The sequence below is a fragment of the Paralichthys olivaceus genome, chromosome 15 (genome assembly GCF_024713975.1).
Source record: "Paralichthys olivaceus isolate ysfri-2021 chromosome 15, ASM2471397v2, whole genome shotgun sequence".
NCBI classification, from domain to species: Eukaryota; Metazoa; Chordata; class Actinopteri; order Pleuronectiformes; family Paralichthyidae; genus Paralichthys; species Paralichthys olivaceus.
In genome coordinates, this window is record NC_091107.1 from 3,658,140 (window position 1) to 3,676,224 (window position 18,085).

At 43.5% G+C, this 18,085-nt stretch overlaps 1 protein-coding gene and 1 long non-coding RNA gene across 5 annotated transcripts in view; one reads left to right on the plus strand and one right to left on the minus strand.

Moving 5' to 3' along the window:
- zbtb16a (zinc finger and BTB domain containing 16a) overlaps window positions 1-18,085 on the plus strand; it is a 132,311-nt gene that overhangs the window by 25,783 nt on the left and 88,443 nt on the right. The window lies entirely within an intron of this gene.
- On the minus strand, window positions 1,404-12,284 carry LOC138413802 (uncharacterized). The gene is made up of 3 exons (XR_011246208.1): window positions 12,218-12,284; window positions 6,028-6,079; window positions 1,404-1,537 (listed from the first exon to the last, which is right to left on the minus strand). It is a non-coding gene; the product is annotated as an uncharacterized lncRNA (long non-coding RNA).

Sequence of the window (18,085 nt, forward strand, 5' to 3'; positions counted from 1 at the left end):
GGTCTTGTGCAATGTTGTAACATGAATTTAGTTTCCATAGCAGAGGCCTGGTAGAAAAAAAATAAGCCAAAAAAACAACTCACCGATCATACCAGTGTTTTTTGTTGCATGCTGACATGCATTAGCTGCATTGTTATTGTGAATGAACCAATTAAGGTGGTCAGACGTGTCCTCTTATCCCACTTCTCTCCCACCGTCCCTCTGTTTTGCAACAAAGCTAATTAAAAATGGCATGTTTTGTCTGACGTGGCCAGTGCCAGTCACAGTGCTGACTTTGTTTGGAGGGCCGAGATGTTGCCAACAGGAATGGCTCCAACAGAGACTATTGAAACGAAGGCTCATTTCCATGCTTCAAAATAACACCAGGGAACAATCAAGGTCGTGTTTATTAAAACACATCAGAGAAGTGGACTCGCCGCCAAAAGCCTCGCTCAGTCAAACGCGATGCCTGGCTCTGTGATCACAGAGGGAAAAAAGCATCCGGCTTCATTTTACTAAAATGATAAGGTGGCTGGATCCACACGGTCACGCTGGGCTGTTTGTTGTTGCAGCCTTTTTGTGGACTGTGCGGAGTTAATCCTCCTCTGTAATCAATTCCTTTCTGAATCACTTTCAGTAATAAAGCAGACTGGACTGAATACGCCATAGAGGAGACGTTTGACAAAGAGTGGTTATAGTGTGTGAGTGTGAGTGCGTGTGTGTGTGTGTGTGTGTGTACATACGCAGCCACTTCCTGCGACAGTAACGCAGGCGTGCGGTATTTGAACTTATTCAGCATCTGGTGAAATTAGCACAGACCTCAAAATGAGGAAGTGATAGTGAAATGGAGGAAGAGAAGATGATTCCAGTTCCATTTGATCGGCTATTTGGAATACACTCACATGAGCCTGTTTTATTCTTAGTACATGCACTCTGTACATCATCGAGTTTACTAGAGTGCACGGGGCAGCACATAAAGGAAGTGGCAGTACAGCTGATTCTCTGTCTGGCTCTTTGTTTGCATCATTTATTTATAAAACAAGTTGCGTCACAAAAAAATATTAAAATCAAATACATAAATGTGGTTTATTGAGAATTGGAGCAAGGTCGTTTGTTGTTAAACACATTTCCCACAGGTTCAGATTCAAGAATGTGAAATAAGTAAAAACGTCACAACTCTTAAGTGAGATTGAGTGTGGTTTGAAATATCTTAAATAACATTAAATAACTTTGACAGGTTCATAATTTTTTATTTGAGGCTGAATGCGTTTAACAAATGTTAAAAATACCCATAATACCCATATTTCCTTTATATCGTACTTGGCTTCAACAGCTGCTTTATGTCCCCGTCTTACAGGCTCCAATTTAGTTCTTGGCCCGCCTCCCAAAAAGCTCAACCTGCTCTCATTGGTCAGCTGGTCCTCTTCGTCGTGATTGTTCAAGTGCTCAGAGCGTGAATTAGAAATGTCCAGAGACTTCCTGGTCGGCTGTAGCCAACGGTAGCAATGGCGTTGCTACCCATGCGAGTGGCCAGGAGGCGGGAACGTTACACTGCACTCTGTGACGGAGATAAATTATGGAAACATGAGAAAATTGTAAAATAAATAACTTAAAAAAACAAGTTTTGTTGCTTCCTGTTAACGGCCACGGGAACGGTTTGATTTGTCAGAGTCTGGTCCTGAACGCCGTCCAATACCATTAAGTGGCTGGACAGGAGGTTTGCGTGGTGAAGTGTGTGCGTGGTGGGGGGTGGCGGGCCTCGGGGGGTCAGAGTGAATACCTAACGAGCCAAAACAGGCCTAAACAAGACCTTGTCACCACCTGTCCCCTCACAAGCTGCTGGCCTGCACCTCGCCTCTGCTTGTCCTCTCAGAGCTGCAGATAAGCAATCGCCTTGAGCTGATACGCAAACTTTTTAGGACAGTGCTCATTACACACACACACACAAACACACACATTAACCACGCCAGCGTCCTTCAAACCTCGACTGACGTGCAGAATGGATGCCTTCGGTGATGCCATTGTCTTTCGGTCAAGCTTTACGTTTCCCTCTCGGACAAAGGTCATTCATCACGACAGCATAAAGCTCCGGCCATTAGCAGTTGATGAATGACCTGGCCTACCGGTCAAGCCTTGACCTCCCTCCCCTGGTGGGGTAATCTACTCCTTTTTCTCGAGTCAAAGTTTGAGAAGTGATCAGCCGGTTTGACCTGGAAGGTGCAGCCGAAAGATTCCAGTTGGTCAAGCTTTACTGTATCTATTTACCCAGCGCTCGGTTTTAGTCACACACAAACACACAGACACACACAGACACACACATGTGCACACACAGGATGCTTTCAGTCCTTATCTCTGCTGCTTTTAGGACAGCTGTTGAGTGCAAGCAGCTGACCTCTGACCCCCAGCACCACTAGGCTCCTTCCCTCCCACCGCAACCAGTACAACCAGCATGACAACCCCCCACTCCCCTATAAATTCCTTCCCCTTCCAGCTCCAAAGCACTTTTGTCTGTTTGGTGTTTGTCCAAAAGAGATTTTCCTTTGTGCCAAAAACACAAATGCTAAAAAAAGCAAATGGCACAAATTATTTACACCATTTACTTAGGAGCAAATGAAAGGAAGGGAACTTATGTTTCGAGACACCGTGTCTGTGTGTACATTTTTAACCAGACCATATGTGTGGAGTTGTGGTCGGCCGTGCAGCCACTGGTTGCATGAATTCCTCTGTTTCTCCCCTGTGAGTCTGAAACATATGTGAGGAGCCGAGGGTCTTTTCAGGTCATGTTATGGGAATGAAGAAGGGGGTCTTTGCTGCTCATGTGTGCATTGCTGCCGTGTCTCGTTCACCACATTACAAAAAACCTGCAGAGGCGGGGGGAGGTTTTGGTTTCCGCCTAGAGGGCACTATACTGCCTTCAACATAAGGAGCTTCCACGGCAACCTGAACACACACACACGCACGCACGCACACACACACACATGCACACACAGATGCAAAGATAGCTGAACTGTACAACAATGTGTTGTGTGTTCATTGAAATGAGAAAATGTTAAAATCAACATTGTCTGGTAAAATATTCAGTATCACTAAAAGTATTAGGAAGTAATCACTCTTCAAATTCTGCAGGGACCCTTTCAGAGTTAACTTTTTTCTGCAAACATGTGTTATTAAGTCATTTTAACGCTTACATCATGTTTTGAAAGTCGAATTGAAGCAGCGGCCAACTACAGCCGTGAGAAAGTCGACTCAAATACAGAATTCCCCTCTGAAAAGTTGCAGAGGAATTGTACAAAGTCTCCCAGAGGGAAACTCTTCCCCTGTTTTATCAGAACGTAAAGATTTACGAGTAAGATAATGCAATTAAAGTTAAACTCTGCTTCTTCAGTAATCATATGTTGTGTAAAACGGACGAGGAGGTGCAGCTGCACATGCTCTCACTGCAAAAGGGAAACAGGACAATTAATTATGAGTGAGCACAGAAAACTCTGTCTCAACTGTACTAAAACACACTGTCATTACTTTACAAGTAAGAGGTTGTTGCACTTTTGCCACTTCAAACACATCCTGCAATAATACGGCTGGAGGCAAAGTGTGTTCTAAGTTATTGCTTCAAGATGCAAAGTAAAACTTTTTTCCTGTCGGGACGGCAGCGAGATGGAAGACGGTGCACGGCCCATAGGATTCACAATCGGTGCAAGTAACATTTAGTGCCTGGAGCCTTCGGAGTATAATTTCAGAACTCACTGAGTTTCAATTCAGTGGTTACAAAAGCTTTTCGAGTATTTTGTAATATTTGCTGTATCCTGTCGCCTGCTGTCGATGCTTATCCGGTGTAGACCATGTGAATGTCTGTTTCCCAAAAAAGAAAGCAAAGCATAACTTAACAGATAGAAATGATAATAAATATTTCTCAATAATTCTCACGTTGAACTTTAATCCTCTGGAATCTGCCGCCAAACTGATGTTTGTTTTTGCGTCTAACATGTCGGTCAAATTGAAAATTATATACAGACTGTTTTACTGAAGAAAGTATTCCAAAGTAAAAACATTTTAATCTGGTATATGAAGTCAAAAGCATCCAAAACAACCTACTGGCCCAGGACTCCGGAGGGTTAAATGTATTTTACAATTAAATGACTACACAAATAAAAAAATATATCTCTTATATTTATATCACATGTTCTTAGTGCAGGTTTTTATTTCTGTGATGTTGCAGATTTCTTTCTGTAGTTGTGTTTCTTCATAGGCAGCATTTCAAAAAAATCTAAGTTCACTGTGTTTTTGCAGCAAAGTTCTGCAGCGAACTTCTACATTATGTTAAATGAGGATCAGTAACCGTGCACATGCTCGCGCACACATTCAGTCTTCTTTGTGCTCCTGCGCTCGCTTTGACTTAATTGTCCTCCCCTCTCCCGTTGCAGTGAGAAAATTTGCCAAGTGCCAAATGAAATTGAGATCAACTTAACTGTGTTAAGCAACGAGCAGGGGGAGAGAGAGAGAGAGAGAGAGAGAGAGCGAGAGAGAGGCACAGCAAACTACACTTGACCGCTCTTGACAATAGCGCCTGCTCCCACCAAATTCACATTGATTAATTAATTAAAGTCCCTGATTAGCAAATTGACTGTCTCAGCTGATTATCAAATTCAGTTTCTTTATTCGACGCAGCTGCCGCCTCAAAGCTTCATCTCTGCTCTGTATCTAAGCCGACCACTCGGCTCCACGACGCCACTCATGCGGCCGTCTGAAGGAGTCCTCTGTGAACAAACAATCAGTCAGGACCCGGTGAGGATGATTCCTCTGCCAGCGTGGAAACTCATGGTCTGCACAGGGAGACTGGGTCCTTGTTTGTAATTTGAGACCAATACATTGAGTTATAGAATCATGTCTGGGTTGTTTTTTTTTTTTTTTACTTCTTATTCAAGATTAATGCACATTTTTGCGCCTCAACATTGTTTCTCATCTGTTTGGGGCGTTCGCTGCTTTTCCTTCCTTTCTCTACCGCATCAAATCATGAGTGCTGCACTGAAAATCAAGTCTGCAGTGATATTTAGCTGTATTTCACCATATGGGAATGACTGGAAGCTACTGGATGCCTAAAAAAATAATTTAAAAAGAGTGAATGAGGCAGCATGTTTTGCAGAATAGATATAAAATATTTGCAAGTAAGCATGAGCAGTGTATTATAACTTTATGACAAATAGCCCGTAAACGAGCTAAGATCACATATTGTATGAATCTGCCTGTCAGTATTTCCATCTCTAGTCATTTAATAATGTGGTTTTCACTGGAAACAGTTTGTGTTGTTTCTGAGGTTTTTCTTTGTGATGCAGTGGCATGAAAATACTTTAATTTAGTATTAAACACCAGTAAACAACTCTGCAGATTTATTTATACTGCACTGATACCCCCCAGAAGTTTAAAGATATGTCTCCACACATGTATTTTGAAGGTGGCCAAATAAAAAAAATAAATCTATATTCAGCAAAACATGAATGAAGAAAAAGTTAGTTTACAGTGAAATGATCCTTTAGATATATAAAAAGTTGCTGATAATCTGTGCGAGAGCTTATACAGCTACTTTCATATAAAGTAAATAAATGAATTAGAAGAAAACGCTAAGCAGACATTTCGTTTGTCACTTGTGCATTCATTGCTAGGATGTATGTCGGGTATCTTTTTTTTTGCGAGTCATATGATGATGTGAGGATAAAAAAAAAACGGACACAATCGTCTCATTGACCCTTCAGCTGATGATATGTTGACCTTAGGCAACATTCTTTTACATCCACACAGTAGTGCAGGCTCCACTGTGGGCCTCACAAATGACCCTGTTTACCCCGACGGAACAAGAAGGAAGGAACCATGCAACACACACACACACGACGGAGGTGATGGCTGGCCCGTAGTGGAGCCGATGGATATCTAGCTCCGTGCCTCCACTGCCAGGCGGAATGAAAAGGCCGACAGTGTGATAGGGCCGTCGGACCACATGGACGCTCCTGTGTAGGGCCATTGTGGCCGATGGCTTTGTCCAGATGGTTCACATACCTTTAGTCGTGCTCTGGGTGAGGAATGCGCTCCCTCGGGACAGTTCCCGACCCTGGAAACAAGGGCCAACATAAACACTCATCCCCAACCCCCACCTCGGACCTCACCTAAAATCCCCACAATCCCTGTTAGAGCTGATAATGAGGTTGCGGCAGGAAGAGGACCTTAAAAAAAAACTTATAGAAAAGTGTCACAGCACCTTAACGTGCACCTATACTGACTGCAGCGTTTTCAGGTATTTCCATCGTGTCCCTGCAGGTTTGAGCGTGACACATTTCAGGCAGAATTAACAATGACAAAAGTGGTTTGTCACATGACAGTATTAGGATGCAGTGGAGGAAGGGGAGGTGGGTGAGTGTGTGTGTGTGTGTGTGTGTGTGTGCGTGTGAGGGATTATAGCCTGACTAATTACCTTGTAAAATGCCATTCCCTCCATTTAAAACACAGCAATGCCACAATTCCAATAAACAAGCATTATTCCACACAAAGAGGCAGCGAGATCGCGGCCTGGAACCCTCTGTTCCAGCTGTCTCGTAAACAGCGGTCGTCATGGATGGATGATTTTGTTCCATTTTTATCAGAGCGAGTTTAAAACGCGGGTATTTATATTTTAGCTATCTTCTGAACAAAAGGGGGGGGGGGACAAATTCCACACAAGTCTATTTCACTGCTCTCGAAGATAAGTGTTTATTTTGACATATTTGTTCATGGAGGAATTAGATCCTCCTGTATACGGTAAAACTCTGTGCTCTTGTCTCTTCTCGCTGCTCTGATGGGCTCAGGCTAATAACAGGAGGAATAAAATAACATTTCGGTTTTTCGACGTGTTTACTCGCTGGTGCTGAAGCCAAATGAGAGGCCGCGCTAAATGTATTTTGAGACGAGAAGAAAGGAAACACGTCATTTGTCCGACCAGACTAGACCGAGGGGCGACAACTGCACAGAGTCGGTGACATGTGATGCCTGTGTCCCCGCTGCAGTCAAGAGAATCTCTCATTTTTTTTGACTTTAGCGATAAGGGTTTCTCCAAAAGTTGGAGGACAGCTGGTGTCCCCTGACTGTAGCTTTGTGGCTTTGCTGCTCGCTGTAGCTCGCTGCCAAAAAGGATGAAAGCAAGTTGAATTTATAGCCTCGCAAGTCGTGGCTCAGAACGTCTGAAATGTTTTGATAAATCTCTCCCTCATCAACTCTTCTGTGGGAACGTGCACCGCTATCGCCAAAGGTTAAGGGGTCCTCGTGAAAAATGTTTGTTTTGTCTGATAGAACGGAACGTTGGACAATATTTTCCTGATATTTTAATTCCACAGCATCGAAGTGAGTAGCTCTGTAGTGAAGGAATAGACAAGAGGCGTAAATCAGCCTGTATGATGAAAGAAAATGTGAAATTAGGCTCCAGGTTAAAAGAATAGCTCAAAGCCAGACAGACGACTGTTTTCTATCCGCTCGTCCTCCTCCTTTTCTTCCTCCTCTGCTGGTATCGAGGCCCGCGCTCCCTTGCACATCTGTCGGCATGTATCCGCCGCTCAATCGCTCTCACTGGGCCACGGCGGGTTCCCTAACAGCTCAGTATGGCTCTTCCATTAATCAAAGACACTTCCAGTGTCCCATTACAGAAACACTGCTACTCGGCCTGTCTGAAGCTGACAGCTCGCCAATTCATCTTCGAGGAGAAAAAAAAGCCATTGTGGCACGCCAGTCGCCTTTACCTGTTCAAACGAAGGGCTGTTAAGAGCGCAGGAAGACCCCTCTGAAATTGTTTTCTCTAGGTCAGGCAAACAACAAAAAAGGTAAATTGCTTGTCTCAGGTAACACACGGGAGGAGCCGGCTGTGGCAGCAGGTTCTAGGGGGGGGGTGGGTTTGGGTGGAGGAGAGGGTCAGCGAGGAAATAAGAGGATGGAGATGTGTTTGTTAAGAAGCTGATTTCAATGATGCTGCGGGGGATGAAATGCACCGATGCAGTTTACCGAAACGGCCTAAACACTGTCCTGACACCGAAGAGGACCCTCTGCAGAGGCGGGCTGCCGCTAAGTACATCTCCTTACACCTCCCCTGCCGCCTGACGGTGGCAGCTCAGGGTGTTTTGGCTTTTTGTGGCGGCGATTGAGAGCATACTGAGAAAAATGGACGGCATCCACAAACAGATTTTTTATTTTTGAAGGTTTTCACTTCGCTTCTTCTTAAAAAAAAAGCATCTTTCAAACAGCAAAGTCCAAAATTAAAATACGAGTAAAAGTTATGAAGATGGTTTCTGAGCCATAGGAGGAGGGACGCCATGGCAAATGTCAAAGCTTTTACAAAAACAGCTATAGATGTGATTCGGTATTTATTTATATCACTTGTCAACAAGACGAGATAATTCAACATAAACACACTGCTTGAAATGTCAGAGGTCACGACTGCAATGAAAAGGATATAGAGATGTTTTAGAAACATGTATGGCCACTAGGGGGCTGAATAACTTCCAAACAGGAACCAATTCGAGCCCTTTATTGCCTAAAAATGTTGCTATAGCAACTGTGTTAGCGATAATTTCTGTTATTGCTAATCAGGGACAGTCTACTTATGAAGCTACATTAGCATTGTTGTCAGTCGTTGTGAGTTTTACTGTTTTACTCTTATTGTAGCTTTTATGCTTAAGCCAGCCGCTTAGCTAACAGCTATAAAAGACTATATACAATGAAAGTATGTGTGAAACCAACCACCAAAGTAATGAGCCTAAATAGGCAAAAAAACCTATATGGGTTCACACACGTGTAAACTTTCACATTATTTGTATTTTTACTTTAAGTTAAAAAAAAGTTTAAATGATCAGGATGATTTTTAAGTAAACAGAGAAAAGGGTTCATAGCTTATATATATGTAGAGCATTTAACAATAAGTACAAGTCATCAGTTGTAGGTGTGGAGTAAATAGTTCCTCTGTCACACCGTGAACTTTAAACATGTTGAATTTTAATTGTTGACATGATCCAAAGCACATGGAGCAAGTGAATTCAGGGCGTGTCCACATGCACGCTTGCTAGTTTAACCACAGAGAACAACAGGACGCTGCAGCAGCTCAGGGGTGAGAAGGGTTGAACTCGATCTCTTTATTAGTCATGGGTGTTTGTGGGGATAACGTGCAATAAACCAATCAGAGCGCGATCTCCCGGCCCCTTTAACAGCCAGGTGCAGTAACACCTTGGTGGCTTGCGATCACGGGGGCGGATTTCGAGAGGAGAGAACATTTCTCTGCAGGGAAAACAAAGCATAGTGTTCACAAGCTGTGCACCAGCCTCTGCAGCTACTTATTATTATCTTGATAACACTGTGCCGTTGACTCCAGACCAAGTTTTTTGTTGATCAATCATGCAAAAAATTACAAGCGACAGAAGTATTGTACTAAAAGTAAAGATTAAGTTGAAATGAAAAAGTTTCGGTCATGATTTTTCTTCTTCCTTCTCAAATCCCTGTTATTATTTTAAAGTAGTTTTCTGGCACTCGGACTGTAAATAGTTCACCATGTGCAGTTGAGAGGGAAAAGGCAAAGTGAACTGTGAAAAGCCAGCTGCTGCTCAGGGTGTGTGGCTCAGAATTGGCAGCTGCTAACTCCAACATTTTTAGCTTCTTGGAAGTCGAAGAAGTGGCGAGTGGCTCGTTTCCAAACCAAGGTACAATCCGGCAAAAAGGCAGGAAAAGAGAAACCCAGTGCTTTGGCCATTTCATGACGGCTCAGTGCGATTACATTGTTCTCATTAGGATCAGACCTTTCTCTCTAATGAACACACTGACAGTAAAAGTGAGGGAGGCCCAATGAGAAAGGACAGCTTGTCCCCTCCCCTCAGCCCTCCGCACCCCCCCTTGCTTGAATTTGATTGGCATAATGAGGTGAAGGCTAGTTGGCACAAAGCTGCTCTGGGGGGCAAATGGAGACATTATTATTTTGTGTGTGTATGTGTGTAAAGAGGGTTTTTTCTTGGCGATCTACACCCCGGCCCCACTGGGCTTTTAATTACCCTCCCCGTAACATGGCATCTGCTGAGACGGGACGATAGAGCAAGCACTGCCAACATGGGCACCGTGGCTCTCTCTCTCTCTCCGTCTCTTGTCACCGTTAGACCCCAGCTGCAGTCTCGCTCCGCGCTTATTGGATTCTATCTACATGTATGATTGATTCAGCACCTGAACTGTGCTTTTCATGACAAGACGGCCAGAATGAGACACACACACACACATGCACACACACACACACACACACACACACACACACACACAGACAGCAGAGCACCCCAGCTGGCAAATATTTAACCAACCGTGAGCCGCTGTAAGATGCCCACTCTGTTCAAGTAGGTTGGGACATTTTCGGAGCAGATGTTTGATTTGCTGCTCTGGAAGAGAAAGATTGTAGTTGTCTTACTAAAAGAAATCACAGGGATTGTGTCGGTGTGTGTTTCTGCATTTGTCTTCTTCTTCTTAAAGCTGCAGTTTTGACTTGGGGACTTGAGAGCAAAAAAAAAAAAAAAAAACCCAACAAACTCAACCATGTTTTTCCAAAAGGATTTGATTCCTGTGTCAGTTCAATCTCCTGATCAGCTGGAGATTCACCTTAGCTTTTCCAGATGTTGGTCTGTAACTATTATGACGTTGCCATTAAACCAAAACACACATTTATGATACAAAGGGCTTATTTTTAAAGACATATGACGGCCTTACATCCTAGATAAGCACGTGTGGATCCATACTTTTGTAAAGTTGTTTAATCATGCATGTCCGCAGGGTGTCACAGGCAGTTTGGTGACTTGAGGACACTTATTTTGGTGTTTACGGGCTTCTCCCGTTGCAAGTGAAGCCCTATAATCACTTTCTGTTGCAACCACCACCATGAACGCTGCTCTCGCTGTGTTTCTTTTTAGTTTGGCTCCGTGTGGACGATGCTGGAAATGAGGACACGTTTCATACTGTGATATAAAGTCGTGTGTCTATCGCCAGCCTCTAGCTGTTAGTAATACACACGAACACAAACACACTAGTTGGGCCATGAAGAACATTCAAAGGTCCTGTTTGTTGTTTAAATCACCTCCCCCCCCCACACACACACACACACACACACACGCACACACACGCACGCACACAAGCCATCGCAGCAATCCACACAAAGTAATAATCATCAACATTATCCTGTGTTATTACTTATCATAACACTTCATTGTGCAATAATTCCATTAAACAACAATGTAGTAATTATTTCTCATATTCATTCGACTCCTACTGTTCTTTCACTTTCCCTCCACGGAGAAACAATCGCTGCCAAATCTGATAAATACACGAGTTTATTAAACTGACGGCTCTTGCTATGGCTTCCTCTCATTCCGAGGTGCATTAGTGTCACATCGAGAAGTACATTATCTGTCAGATACTACATTATCAGCTGACTGTAGTGGTGTGTGATGTTTTCCTAGCCGGGGTCGGGGGAAGTCTGCTCTCGAGTGAAGGCAGCGACCCCGGCCTGACATCCAGACGCTACTATTTCAGTGTTCTGGCCCTCTGGCCAAAAAGCTGTCAGCACATATTTTATCCTTTTGCTCGCACAGTATATTTTCTCTCGCTGCCTCTTTTCTTGTTGGACTTGTCTCACGGCCTTTCCTCCCTCTGTGTACATAGCGGTGACATAGACCCAATACAAGGCGTTAATGGCTCCTTACAACCTGTTAAAGTCATTTCAGGTCAGCTCATTTTGTTAAATCATGTTATAAAAGTTGCCTGTCGCATTTTTTACCCAGGCTTCTGTGCATGATTCATCCTAATGGAGGAGAACAACATCTACTCTATTCAGCCGAGTTTACAGGACAGTGTGGTCCTTTCTGTCTCAACAACAAAGTTATACAAAGTTATTACAGTTTAACAAAATAATGTGTCTAGTTTTCACACATTTGCTTTTAAATTGGTCTTAAATTTAGTTCCTGGCAGCGTTTGCTTTTTTGAATTTAACCTTGTGCATTCGTAATAATCTTTTATATCCTACATTTTGCACTGCACCAACATCAGAAAACCACTGCGCACTATGTTATTAGGCATATTTCACACACACATAAACCCCAGCTCTCGCATGACCCTCCGCTGTACGGGCAGAGGCACTGATTCAAGCCGACAGAATTTCTTGGCACAGACCGCCCACTCCATTCACTGGCTGCTGTTCAGCTGTCATACTCACTCGCTGAAGTTTCTCCCATTAAATAGGGTGCCGTGCAGAGATGAATGTACCAATATGAGCTGTTGCGTTCAAGGCAGTGTATTTATACATAGTTAACCACTCGTCCTAGGTCAGATATGAGGAAAGTGCCTCGTGACAGCAGCAGAAAAGAGACATCAGGTGTAAATAAGAAGAGAACAAGCTCAGGTAGCGTTATGATACCGATGAGTCTCAAAGTCAGGTTTAGGATCCACCAGGGAATATGAGCGGACTGCCAGAAATAGGAGCAATTGTCATGCTTCATTATCTTTCACTTCCTCTGAGTTAGCTCAGTGTGTATTAAGCCATATCTGACATAGTTCTTTTCCCAGGAAGGTAAGAATTTATTTTATTTTAATTCATGTGTGGATCCCGAAATCAGATAGAAAGTCACAAACATATATTAATACACAAATTTATGTATAAAGCAAATGAATAATTGTACAGCAAATGAGGCCTTTGTAGTGTTTTCTCCTCATGTTGTCGTACATATATATTCAATAAACACAGTAAACACAGAAAGTATAATATTAAAGTAAGTCTCTACTCTATAGCCATTAAAAGGGAAACAAACACAGCTATTACAGGAACTGTGATGTGTACAAGAACATAGTCTCACCCCCCCCCCCACACACACACACACACACTGAGATGAGAGCGACTTGTTTACTGCAGCCCCGCAGAGCTCCGGCTGGGGCTGTTTGGGACGCCCGTGGGTGCTGTGTAGCTCTTGGAAGGCGGACGTGCAGTGAATGACAGTGCAGATAGCCCAGCGCCATCACTGCCACCTGAACCTCCCCATGCCGCCTCATAAACACACACACACACTAACACACACGAGTTCACGAGGTCGGACACATCAAAACAACCTGCCTGCGGCCGTCTCAAGTGTGAAAATAAGCCCCTGCAATCTTTACCTTTATTCTTCTCCAACGCTTTTATTTTCCTCAGCATAGATACAGTCGTTGCTGCAAATAATCTTATCTGTGTTGTTTTGCATGGATAGGCACAAACACAAACACACACACACGCACACAGACAGACACACAAACACACTGGCTTGCCTCTATCTATTTCCCAGAATGCGATCTGTCCGGCGTGCTACAAGGCGTACAGTAAATCAATCTCAGAGACATTGCATAATAGTTTGAGAGCCGAGTCCAAATAGCTAAATAATCACCTTGTCAACTGGTCTGCTCTGGCTCGCTCCGGCTAGAAATAAATAAAATCACAAGGTCCCTCTCCTGTTTCCAGATAAACAAGAGTGTTTACGCTGAGTAAAGTTATGAGACTCTGCTGTCGACAACACATTCACTGTGTGCTGGCAGTTTTTCTTAGATAAGCCACAATAAGCACTAGTTATAATTACATATGCTGTACTCTATATAGCTTTCTCATTTGAATTATGTACTCTACATTTCATTTTGAGAGCTCTGCGGGCCTCAGAGAGTCAGCGTGATAGATTTAAGATCTTTGCAATGTCATTTTCATTTTATTCAATGCAACTTTTATTGGTCCAATAAAATAAAAGTATAGTGAAAGTGATTATCATTGTATTGCAGTCAAAAAGGCCTCATATGTACAAACCTACCCATTAGTTCTAATAATCCTTAACATTGCATTAAGCTTTTTATTTTATATCATTTGCTGTTCACTGATTTTAAAAGACAACTTTTGTTTTTAAAATATCAGCCCATTTTCTCCCAGAGGTATTTTTCACACGTATGAATCCAAATATTGAACTCAGTTGTTTTTACAGTATTGTTACATCACCTTTTGCTCTTACTGGGGAAATAAATATCATTTCTCGACTCGTGTTGCTGTTATATTTATCATTTCTGATTCTAACTGCCACAGCAAAGACAAAACTTCTCCACAAGCTAAAAGTTTGATCCCGTTTCATCTCATTCGAACTCTCTCCCTGCTCACAGACACTCGGCTATTATCTGCATTTAACAGCCCTCCTTTTTTTTTGCAAGTGCTGTGCCATCACACAGGTTGTTGTGTTGTCGTTCTTGTTGCGAAATGCAGCTTTTATTGATGTAACAGGTGCTTAGCTCGACTGTGGCAGTCAAAATAACACATCTCCTCTGTTTGGCTTTCAGAATGGAAGCTAAAGTTAGACATCTTTGAGGTTTTTCTGCCACTTGATGGAAGGTGAAGCCGATGCATAATGCATGAAGAGAGAGGGAAGACTTCGTCTGGCTGCTTTTTATAGACCACCAAAGCTCTGCTGCTGCTGCACACACACACACACACACGATGCGATGTAACCTCTCACAGATCAAGAAAGCAGGAGCAGAGGAAAAACAGGAATCTAGCAAACCAGCAACATTGTTGAGAGAGGGGGAAAAAAAGAAAGAAACAACAAGACGAAACAGAAATGTTGACGCGCTATTTTGAGACGGCAACGTCGTTTGATGCACAAACCAAACGAGGAGCTGGGGGGGGGAGGAGGGAGCAGCGGGGCTGGCGTCTGTCTCAAAGATGGGTTTTAACAGAAATACTTTATACATGTGATCTTACAGGCTCTCCTCCGTCTTTGTTCCCACCGTTCCAACACTTCAGTGAACGTGTCTTTAGGTCTAGTTAAAATGAGGAGGGGAAAAAAAGAGTTATCGCACAAGGGAGGAGCTGAGGATGTCAAATAATTTGCAGGCAAGTCGAGCTCCCACTTCTGGTTGCAGATTTTTGCAAACCCCATTTGCTGCTCTCAAAAGTGTGGAGTTATTTTCCTCTTATCCCTCTAATCCTTATTTAACCAGGCCGGTTGACTAAGAGCACACTGTCATTTATAGTAATGACCTCGGGGAGAAACTGCAGGGAGTCGCAAGTACACACACCCACACCTGTGTGTCGCCCAGTGATGGGTCAGAGCCTCACTCCATTCATCTCCTGTTTTTCCAGTGTATTTTGGGGCTGGATGATAATATTTAAACTTATATATATTTATATATATAAGTAAAGAAGAAGAAGTCACAGTGAAGAAAGCTTCTATTTTCCATTTTCTACAAATCAGAAGACTGATATCGAATCCTCTCCGTGAACGATGTGTTCTCATGTAGGCGGCTGAGACGTTTGAAAGCAACACCCGTAGTTTTGGGGGAATTTTAGCATCTTGTCAAACGGATGAACCCTCAAACAGGCTTTGGTACATTTTCTCTGCAGTAAAAGAGAAATTTCTCCTGCCAGTCGGAGGGGATTTGAACTGCAACCTCTAGGTCATGTTCTCTCTTCATTGTCACCTCTTTATTGAATAAAGGGACTTTGTCGCAGGGCGAGAGCTCTTCACACTGCGTGGAACTGTAGCGGCGAGGTTGAAATGGCTTCCTGAGTAAGACTGGGGGTATTAGGGAGTGAATCCCAACTTCTAAGCTTTGGTGGAATCCAGGTATCTAACTGGGATTAGGTAGAAATAGTTTGTTCCTGCCCAGGAAGCACAATTAGACGTTTCTCAGATTGTTCCCCCTCTCTTACCTGAGAACCGAGGCTCCTCTACCCGTACGTCCTTGGGTAGCGATCATGCCTGGGTGGCGATAATTAGAGGAAACAGCTGTGACGCAAAAGCTGTTTTACTTCTCACATTATTTCATTGCAAAGAGAACTGCAGCATGGTTTCCATGAAGAAAACTGAGATGTGACAATGAGATTTTGTATTATCTTGGCCTCATTCGAGCAGATTTCAGGGATAAGATGTTGAAGAATTGACCGACAGGGTTTGATATCACAGAGGCCTTGTCTGATGTTTGCCCCTCCGTTTTAAAAACAATCTCAGCCCACATGACCTTCATTTTACAACATATCTCTCCGTCGAAACACAGAAATGCTTCAAACATTGAAAGCAGGAATGTCAATAACATCATCATTCCTTCAAATAACCTAGAAAAACACTGCGTGTGATAATTTGTTCTTCGTAAATCACAAACCCAGAGGAGATAGATCGCGTCAGTGTGGACAGGGCGTGAAGTAGAGGAATCAGTGTATTAAACCCTTCAATACTGTAAATGAGCACATTTCTTGAATCATATTCAAAACTATATCACATGCAACATGTTAATGGGTAGGCAGACGTTTTAAATCTAATAAATGATGAAGCTGATGATCACATTTGTTCTTGAATTCGCTGTGTGAGGCGTCGGCTGAGGTTCTCCACACTGTGGTCATTAATTAAGGCTTCAATGGCAAAATAAGGTTTTTAAAATCCCTCACTGAGGCGACCAGACGACACTTTACTCCCCTCTCATCCTTCTCCCTCTTGCACGCCAGATGCCGGCTATCGTGTGAGCATTGTGGGGTTTTTTTCAGTCTGAATATAGTCATAAGAAACATTTATTTAACGGACTCACATCTCGATGACAGAAAGCCATAGCGGATAAATGAAGCCGATGATTTTTATGCCCGGTGGCGGTTTAGAGGGCCTTGAGGACATGATGGCATTTTAAATTCTCAGCTTTAGAAATAGAATCTCATCTTTCTGGGCCTGATTACCACGTGGTTGTATTGAATAATACACAGCACACACGGAAAATTGCATTCGCGTCAGTGGCGTACTCTGGTCTGAACACGTATTGCTGCTGTTCATCCATCTCAGGTCTCATTTGTACTTCGAACCGAGTCGCAGGGAGCAGGGACACATGTTGGTGCAGGGAGGAGACGGAGGGCTGCTGCACAAAACCCCTTGAAACTGCTTGTAACACCATTAGGAGTTTGTGCAATGCATTAATTAGTCCTGTAGGTTAGGACACCTCTTGTGGGCTAACTCAGACATGACTGATTGGATTTTAATGAAACTTGTGGAAATCATTAATCTATCCGCTTACAGCCGGCTGTCAAACTTACCCTCGTTATCAAAATTGCAGCGATCAGATCAAATGAAACGATGCATCCACTGGAGGTGGCGCCGCGATCACAGGTGACACATTTGTCTCTGATTGGCCGCGACAGAGTCTGTGTCACTCAAGCGAGAAAACACGGTTACTGTTGTTGATTTTTTTATTTTTTTATCATTGTTTTTACCCCGAGAACATGATATAGCTGTTTTCACCGGAGACACCCACAGGGCAAACTCGGGGGTGGTTGGTGTCTGCAATATTATAAATAACACAGTGAGGATGAAAGGCTATGGCGCTCGCTCCCTCCCCGTCCCTCCGTCTCTCCTCTTTTCCTCTCGCCCTGCTACTCATCTATGCTCAACACGAGTGCCTCGGCGTTCGCGTGTGTGGCTTGAATTTATATGAACGTCTCCCCGGCGAGGGACAACGGGGGCCAAGTCATTGATATGTGCGGGAGGACTCAGGATAAACAGCCCACGCCAACCGGTGTTACGCCAGCTTGCCTGATACATTTTGATTGAGCAAAGACAGAGGGGTGGAGTTGGGGGTGGGAGGGCAAATGGAATTGGGGAGGCTTATAAACCGGGATGAAATGACAGCAACATTTTCTGTTTTTTTCACCTGGTTCTCCTGTTGGCAGAAAATAGAGCCACAGTGACGCACATATAGAGCTTCGCTAGATAAATGGACTGCACTTATATAGAGCTTTTCTAGTCTAATCGACCACTCAAAGAGCTTTACACTACATGCTGTTCACCCATTCACACACGCACTCATTCACAGGTTTTGGCGTCGGTGTCTCGCCCAAAGATACTTTGGAGGAGCCAGGGGAACAAACCACTGACCTTCCCATTATAAGATGAGCATCGGAGCACTTTAAAAAATAGCTGGATCCCATTAATGCTCCTATTATTGTGTTTTTCACCTCTAAATACAGCCTGTTGTTTAGTTATATCCAAATATGATCCGCCACCATCCGCGATTCCCCTCTCGCCCCCTCTCTCTGTCTCTGTGTGAC